The following is an 8,527-nucleotide window of genomic DNA, read 5'->3' as shown; positions in this document are numbered from 1 at the left end:
GTGTGCAGCAACATATATGATAGGAACAAGAAACACCAGACCACAGTGAGTTAAACATGAGGTCTCTTAAGGCGAGGTGCGGTGGGAGCCGTCAAGGTTCTGCAGTAGAGAAAGACTCTCCTAGCATGGGTATGGGTCGTTGAGTAGACACAACTTAGGTTGACAGTCATTAGGTCAACCATGGAAGGTCGACATGTATTAGGACAACAGGGACAATGGGTCGACATGGTCATTAGGTCGACATGTACTAGGTCGACAGGTCAAAGGGTCGACATGGTTTTTTTCACTTTTTTGGCATAATTTACTTCATAAAGTGATGGGGAACCCCAATTAGTGCACCTTGTTCCCTCGCATGACTAGCTTCACTTGCCATGCTTTGGGCAAGGTGCCTCGCTTTGCTCGGCACAGGTTATCGTTCCAATCGTAGTCCACGTGGATCGTTAAGTATGAAAAATTTCAAAAAATTAAGAAAAAAAAGTGAAAAAATCATGTCGACCTTTTGACATGTCGACCTAATGGCCATGTCAACTCATGTCAACGGAGTACATGTCGACATAATGGCCATATCGACCTAATGCATGTTGACCTTCAGTGGTTGGCCTAATGACTGTCAACCTAGCTGTGTTGACCAAACGACCGTATCCCCCTAGCATTAGGACTTTACTATAGGCTTCCTCAAGGCTTTGAACAGCAAGAGGAGACTAGATCCCATGAAATAACTTCAGCCTATGTATGCTTATGGGCCCCATAAAATAAGTGGCCTAGAACACAGGTTCTCAAACTCGGTCCTCAGGACCCCACGCAGTTCATGTTTTGCAGGTCACCTGTAGAGTTTTAAAATGTGATAGTTGGTGATACACAGTGCACCTGCTGAGTGACATTAAAAGCGTGAACTGTGTGGGGTCCTGAGGATCGAGTTTGAGAACCACTGGCCTAGAAGAATCCCACAGTGCAATTGAGCAACACATGGAGACCTATCTTATGCAGCCCAAAGATGATAGAAAACCTGGGGGATATCATATTAGCCCTGGTAAAACATCCTGTATGTTTCCAGGAGACAGAGTCCCATATTCACTTTAAAACAGAGCTGTTTCCAGGGGATTTGGTTTCGCCCGCCTGAGGCAGACGAAACAAAATCCTTGAGAAGCCGTGGTGACCTGCAGTGTCCCATGCCCGCTGCAGCAGCAGGCTGGGTCTGCAGTGAGGGTGCAATGGCATGGAAGCAAGCATTCAGTAGAGCCCGCGTAATGCTGCAGCCCCCTCTTCCCCTGACCCCAGCGGCGGTCATATGGCCGGGGAGCCTGAGGTCAGCACTGCAAAGGAAGCTGTCAGGAGCCAGCACTCATTGAAGCATCAGAAGCCCAGATAAGCCGCCGCTTGTGCCAGCTTATCGGAGCTAATAGGATAGCCCCTGGCCAGACAATTAGCCCTGGTAAATTACCAGGACTAATTGGATATCCCTCCTAGTATCTGTTCTACCAGCTTGCATGAAAGAGAGACTAGCAAAGAGAAGAAAAAAGAAAGACTCTGTGTTGGGGCACGCTTAGAAATTTGAAATAAGTTTATTAAAACTTAACATTTAATTAATAACGAATAAAAGTAATGAGGAGTTTGATACAAAAAAATTGTTCAAGAACACAAAGTAAACATATATATTGACAGAAATCAGGATAAGCCTGATACAAAATTATGGGCACCTGTGGTGAAAAATATACTGAAAAACATAAAAAATTACAAAAATTAATATTATTAAGGTGCCTGAGTTAATCAAAATTCAAAATTGGAGTAGAGGTAAATGATATGTACATATAATCACCGCAGTGATAATTGTAGGTAAGCACCTAGTCTAAAACCTCATGAGAATAGATGAGAGGCACAAAGGTTCATAATTGAAATGTCAAATGACTGAGGGTAATCACCTGGTAGAGATTCTGTTTGCTAAAAGGCTAGATCCTTATAGATAACAAAGCATTTAAGATAAAAGTATGATTGTTAAAGATACAAAAGAGCATTGATAAATAAGCCTAAAGGCAAAGCCAATTGTAGATAAATAGAAGGTTTGCGGGAAAGTTGGATAAGGAATAGGTAAGTTTCAGAAGTTGCTCTAACACTTCTGCTGTTTGTGATCAGAGGTCACAATCTTACTGCACTTGATATTCCCAAGAGGTCACCCTACTAGGTACTGATCAGGCTTATCAGCGCTTAGCTTCCAAGGTCGGATGAGATTGGGCGTTGCTGCTGAAATATGGCAGTAATAAACACTAGGACACAAATGAGAGAGTGTAATGAGTAGTGAGCAACAAGGTACTTCTGCTGTCCAGTTTCTAGCGCAGATTCTCTGTTGCTGTGAGCATTGCAGAGAGTGGTCTCGCATCTGGATGAGAGGGTACTAAAAATAGAAGTGAGATATGCTCAGAATAGGGAGGAAACCCTGCCTTCTGCTGTCCACTGTCTTATATAGATATATAGCGGACAGTGGATGAGAGAGGTGGGTTTGGCTTACCTATTGAAAAAAAGGGTGGTGGGAAAATTAGAAGAAGGAGAAGAAATGGTAATGTGGTGAGATCACAAATTAACAAAAAATTAAGTAAATTATGAAATAAAACAATCATGAAATCAACGATTAATTGGAAAAAGGAAAGTAAACACAGGCTGCATGGTAAAGGCTTACCAAAATGGGTATAAGACCGTGTTTATGCAGAAAGGATTCTGCAAAAAAGTATTACATTTAAAAGGAAATACCAGAAAATGGTTTAGAACAATAATTAAGGATCAAAAATAGCAAACATGGAAAAAAAACAATATTGATTATATATCAGTATCCGTTAAATAACTGGAGTCCAAATGGGCACATACAATACCAGGGAGTCCCAAAAAGTGATCTGAGCTAGAAAGAGTTCAGCATCACTGAGCACAGACGGACCGTTTCACCAGGGTGGCTTGTTCACTGTGTCAGGGCATAAGGAAAAAGCTGCTGTATTTAAGGCAGAGGAGGGAGGGAACTGGGAGGGCTTAACATCACTAGGGATTCCGGTTGGTGGAAGTCCATAGTGACATCACCCTCATGAAAGAGAGACTACCTGACTACATGATTGGAGTCTGCATCTCCCATCCCAAGCCATGCACGCTAGGAATGGCCTTTGGAAGTACAGCATTGAAACCACAATGTTTGCCGCCATTGTTACAAGTCTTGTGATGGCATATAACTCAGAAACCATTTCATTGTTGAACCATTGGTGGTTTTCTGGTACATGTGTGCAAAAGAACACCGCTATTGGGAAACATCTGTATAGACATCAGAAAAGCAGTAAAGAGATTATAGCAACAAATATCTGGGCTACAGATGTGTCCACTTACATCTAGCCTCTCTGCACATTAAACAGCCCTTCTAGTCATACCAAGTGTCTTTTCTTGTAATGTTTTCCCATTAAAATGCACCTTATTCGCAAAACAGGGCAAATACGATGCACAAACAGCTTTGCTGATTAAAATTATATGTGTCATGCCTATATTCTGTGTGTGACCACTGCTGTATCTGCATATGAAATGCTACACTACAGTACACACAGAATATAGGTATACACAAATCATTTTAATAAGCAGAGTCTGCTTGTGGCGTCTTATATGCATAGCAATATGTCAATGCGACCCGGCTACCATTTACACAGCACAGTTTGCCGGGTTAAACACGTGTTCAACCCTGTAAACTACCCGAGTTGGAATACCGGGTCATTCAACTTGGATTATTCCAACTCGACCCTTTTACACCGCGCAGCAATATGGGTTATGCACATAAATGTGCAATAACCCATGTTATATGTTGGCGGTGTAAAAGGGGTATAAGTGCCCATTTATATTCTACACTACATTTTGCAAGCAAATATGCAGAATGAATCACCAGGGCCAGCAACAGAAATCTTGGGGCTCGGTACACTTATGTTTTTGGTACCCCCTTACTTGACCCTCTAGCAACTCTCTCCCCCTCCCCCTCCGACATCCTGCCTCAGTAGGTATATGTACTAATGCATGGTACTAATTTCTGTCACCAATATATTTTGTCAGAAAAATAGCAAGGCACTTTGAGGAAGCAGATTTTTGGGATGCTGCAAAATATAGCAAAACAATTATAAAAATGTTAATTTAGAAACAAATAAATTAGATGTAGGAAAGAGTTTGACTTATTGGTCCCTACTGTTTTGTATTTATTAAGTTATTTACAGTACATAGTGCATGCATATTAATGCAGTGTTTTACAGAGAATATTCCCTGTATTCACATCTGTCCCTGCTTATTGTTTTAAGACATGTTGTTAAATGGGGCCTTATATATCAGATGCATGGATACTAAATCATTCACACTTAGGCACTGACCTCTGTGATTTGCCTGACATAAATAATACAAAGCTGCCAGCAGAGCCTCCTGAGGTGACTGCTGACATGGGCTGGGTAGAGGGGCATGGAGGGGCAGGAGGATGCTGGTAGCTGATCTCCGTAGGATGAGGGTTTATAACATGGGCACCAGCAGGGTAATTATTACTCAGATACAGGGACAATGGGACCCTCTCCTCCACCCAGAAGAGAACTGATTTTCTACAATTAAGAAACAATAGTATAATACTATGTGCAATTAGAAACTGACTTAAAGTAGGACCACACTTGGACATTGAAAAGTGAAATTGATGAAGTCATGCAACTGAATTTAGACAGCAGATATATTAACAAGGAAACAGTTCCATTGCAGACTAAAATTATGATTATATACACCTTATTCAAAGTACATAAAATCTCGTCAATCCTCCAAGTAGACCATTTATTATAGCATGATGATCATGGACATGAAAAAGATACTGTAGATGAACATAATTCCACACACAAAAAATATTCCTTATTCATATTTGAAAATGGATTTTACTACAGAAACAAGGATCTGTAATGGGTTCCAATATGTCACTATCATATCCCAATCTTTCTATGATGATGTGTGAAAATAAGAACATCCACATAGACATGTATTTTCATTATATTGACAAACATTTCCTCATATGGAATGGTAGCAGAGAAGTAATTACATTTGTTTTCTTTTTAAATCAAATACTTGGTGCCATCCATTTTAATCGAACTTCAATCAATTCTAAAATTTCACTGTTATGTTGTCTGTGAATAAATTGTTTACCAAAATTAAATCAACACTACAGACAAAAATACTGTTCTTTCATCCAAAAATGCTGAAGAAGGATCAACCCTGTTGACAACTTCTCAGGGTAGCAAGAATTACGTCCTCAAATAAGTAATAGGTAAAGATCTTAGCACAAGGGAACAAAAGTTTCTTTATCATGGACAAACTAAGGTAAGGACAGAATTGCACCTACAAAATTTTAAAAATTCATCCACTCGCTAGTCGTGGAAAACAGCTTAGCCGTGTTTTGCATGTTGTGTCAAATTGGTAAAAAAGCAAAGATGTAAGTGGACACATCTAGACTTCTCAAACTGGAATTATAACTCTAAAGGGGGGTACTCACGGAGCGATCGCTGCTGATTTTTAGCATGATCGCTCCGTGTGTACCCCCCACAGCGATAGCAATGCGCAGCCCTGCGCATCGCTATTGCTGGTGCTAGATTGGCCTGCCATGCTGGGTGAAATGAGCGCCCCCCCCTCCCCCCGCTGGGTGAAATAAGTGCCTGTCTCCCCCCACACGCTCAGCACACATCGCGCTGTGCTGAGCTGTGGGAGAGATGTGTGCTGAGCGGTTCACTCAGCACACATCTCTCCCAAATCGGGCCGTGAGTACTGGCCTTTAAGGGGAGTAATCACCTAGAGATGTGTGCTGAGCAATCTATCACAGACCGCTCAGCACTCAGCACGATGTGTGCTGAACGAGGGGGGATGGGGGGCTGCTCACTTCACACATCGCTGACGTGAGCAACCTGCTAGATTGAGCCTGCATGCAGGCTCAATCTAGCACCAGTAATAGCAATGCGTGGGATCACGCATCACTATCGCTGCAGGCATACACACGGAGAGATCTGTGCTTAACTTCTAAGCAGTCTAGTCAGATTGCTTAGAAATTAAGTACGGATCTCTCCATCTCCCTTTACTCTTATAACTAAAGCTCCACAAAAACTTCAGAAAATTTAATTTTTAACTTCTGTTATACTTTTACAAACCCTGACATTTAATGACTACAGTTGAAGTATTTCTGCTGAAATAAAAATAAAAACCACACTATTTCCTACAAGAGTGGCACATTTTGGTGGAAATAGATTTTCCCAATCATTTTACACAATCTCAGAAATGGCACACAACTAAACTAGGAGTTTATAACTGCTCAGGATGTGTGAACTGTGAATTTCTATTGACAAGAGATTCTTTCAAACACTATCACACTCTGTAAATTACTATATATAAGCAAGGCTTCAATGATGTTGAAAGAAAGGTTGCACAACATAAATCATCTATGAAAAAGGAAAACATGTCTATGATGGCATCCACTGATCTTGTAAGGTTGCCAGTGGCTAAACACTTTATGAAACTGAAACATCCTAATAAACATCTTAAATGCTATAACTTGGACCACATCCCCCATTTAAGAGGTAGAAATAGAGATTAAATATTACTGAAAATGGAACTCAAATATATCAATAGATTAAATAGTGTGGGTGGGTCCTAATGGATTGAATGAGGTTTTTAAAACGCATAAATTTTTAAACCTTATCTGTTTGTTTGTTTTTTAATATATACCTTTTGGGATCTAAAGGTGGGTACACACTTAGCGGCATAGTGAAATATATCGCAAATTTTCCCTCTCCTGAGCGATATAGGTTACTATATTGCCCAGTGTGTATGCTAATGACGATGAGCGATGCGCGTCCCCGCAGGTCGTTAACGACCCTCGTTCTCGGCCGTGCATGCAGCTCAATTTGGACTCAACATTCAAAGCTGCTTGCTCTGGCCAGCCGTGGCATGATGTTACTGTGCGATTTCATTAGTGAAATCCCGGTTGAAATGCTGGCAGTCGGATTCCTGACCACCGCCCGGAATCCCCACTTGAATGGTGGTCCACGTCACCACACAAGGGGAAAAATTGGTGCGGCAACTGTAGCGCGGCAAGTGCATTCAGTGTGTCGATAACAGAAGATCAACATTGATGATGTCAGTATGGTTAAAATAACCGCTACAAAATGTTGACATTGTCATAATGCTGGCATTTCAGTTAGGCTTAGCATTAACGTGAGGGTTAATATTATGGTTACAGATACTCTTAGGGTTACAATAATGGCAAAGGCACATTGTTGACATTTCAAAAAATGTTGACATTACATCAGTACTGAATGTTGATAATGTTTATGTCAACATAATGAACATATTGACATTACAATCATGTCAACATTCTCATGTTGACCTAATAAATGTATTAATTTTGAATGTAACAATAATATACTACACCCCACCAAATAGACAAATGCATGTGCAAATGTAATATAATACTATTTTGCATGTCACAGCTGAATTTATCCACTGCCCTTGACTATGGAATGAGTAAGGTTATGTCCTCCCAGAACTATTTCGCTTACAGTAGATTTGCACCTCTCCGTGGGGGTCATTCCAAGTTGTTCGCTCATTGCTGATTTTCGCTATATTGCGATTAGTCGCTTACTGCGCATGCGCAAGGTTCGCAGAGCGCATGCGCTTAGTTATTTTACACAAAAGTTAGGTATTTTACTCACGGCATAACTAGGTTTTTTCAACGTTCTGGTGATCGTACTGTGATTGACAGGAAGTGGGTGTTTCTGGGCGGAAACTTGCCGTTTTCTGGGCGTGTCCGAAAAAACGCTGCCGTTTCTGGGAAAAACGCGGGAGTGTCTGAAGAAACGGGGGAGTGTCTGGGCGAATGCTGGGTGTGTTTGTGACGTCAAACCAGGAACAAAACTGACTGAACTGATCGCAATGGCTGAGTAAGTCTGGAGCTACTCAGAAACTGCTAAGAAATTTCTATTCGCAATTCTGCTAATCTTTCGGTCGCAATTCTGCTATGCTAAGATACACTCCCAGAGGGCGGAGGCTTAGCGTGTGCAATGCTGCTAAAAGCAGCTAGCGAGCAAACAACTCGGAATGAGGGCCAATATTCAGAGATGGTACTGTACTCTGTACTTTTCTAGGCAGCAGATGAAACAAATAGATGCACATACAGTATGAAGTAGGATATGTTTATACAGGTTGAGTATCCCATATCCAAATATGCCAATATATCACATTACCTAAATACGGAATTTTTTGAGTGAGACTGAGATAGTGAAACCTTTGTTTTCTGATGGCTTAATGTGCACGAACTTTGTTTAATAAACAGTTATTAAAATATTATATTAAATGACCTTTCAGGCTGTGTGTATAAGGTGTATATGGAACATAAATTAAGTTTGTGCTTAGACTTGGGTCCCATCGCCACCATATCTCATTATGGTATGTAATTATTCCAAAGTCCAGGAAAATCGGATATTCAAAATACTGCTGGTCCCAATCATTTTGGATA

General features: G+C 40.9%; 1 pseudogene; it reads right to left on the bottom strand.

Moving 5' to 3' along the window:
• Positions 1-2,138: 2,138 nt before the first annotated feature.
• On the bottom strand, positions 2,139-2,257 carry LOC134913112 (5S ribosomal RNA; annotated as a pseudogene).
• Positions 2,258-8,527: the final 6,270 nt, after the last annotated feature.

This window comes from Pseudophryne corroboree, chromosome 4 (assembly GCF_028390025.1).
Source record: "Pseudophryne corroboree isolate aPseCor3 chromosome 4, aPseCor3.hap2, whole genome shotgun sequence".
Lineage (NCBI taxonomy): Eukaryota > Metazoa > Chordata > Amphibia > Anura > Myobatrachidae > Pseudophryne > Pseudophryne corroboree.
The sequence above is the reverse complement of the archived record's forward strand: the minus strand, read 5'-3'. Positions and strand labels throughout refer to the sequence as shown.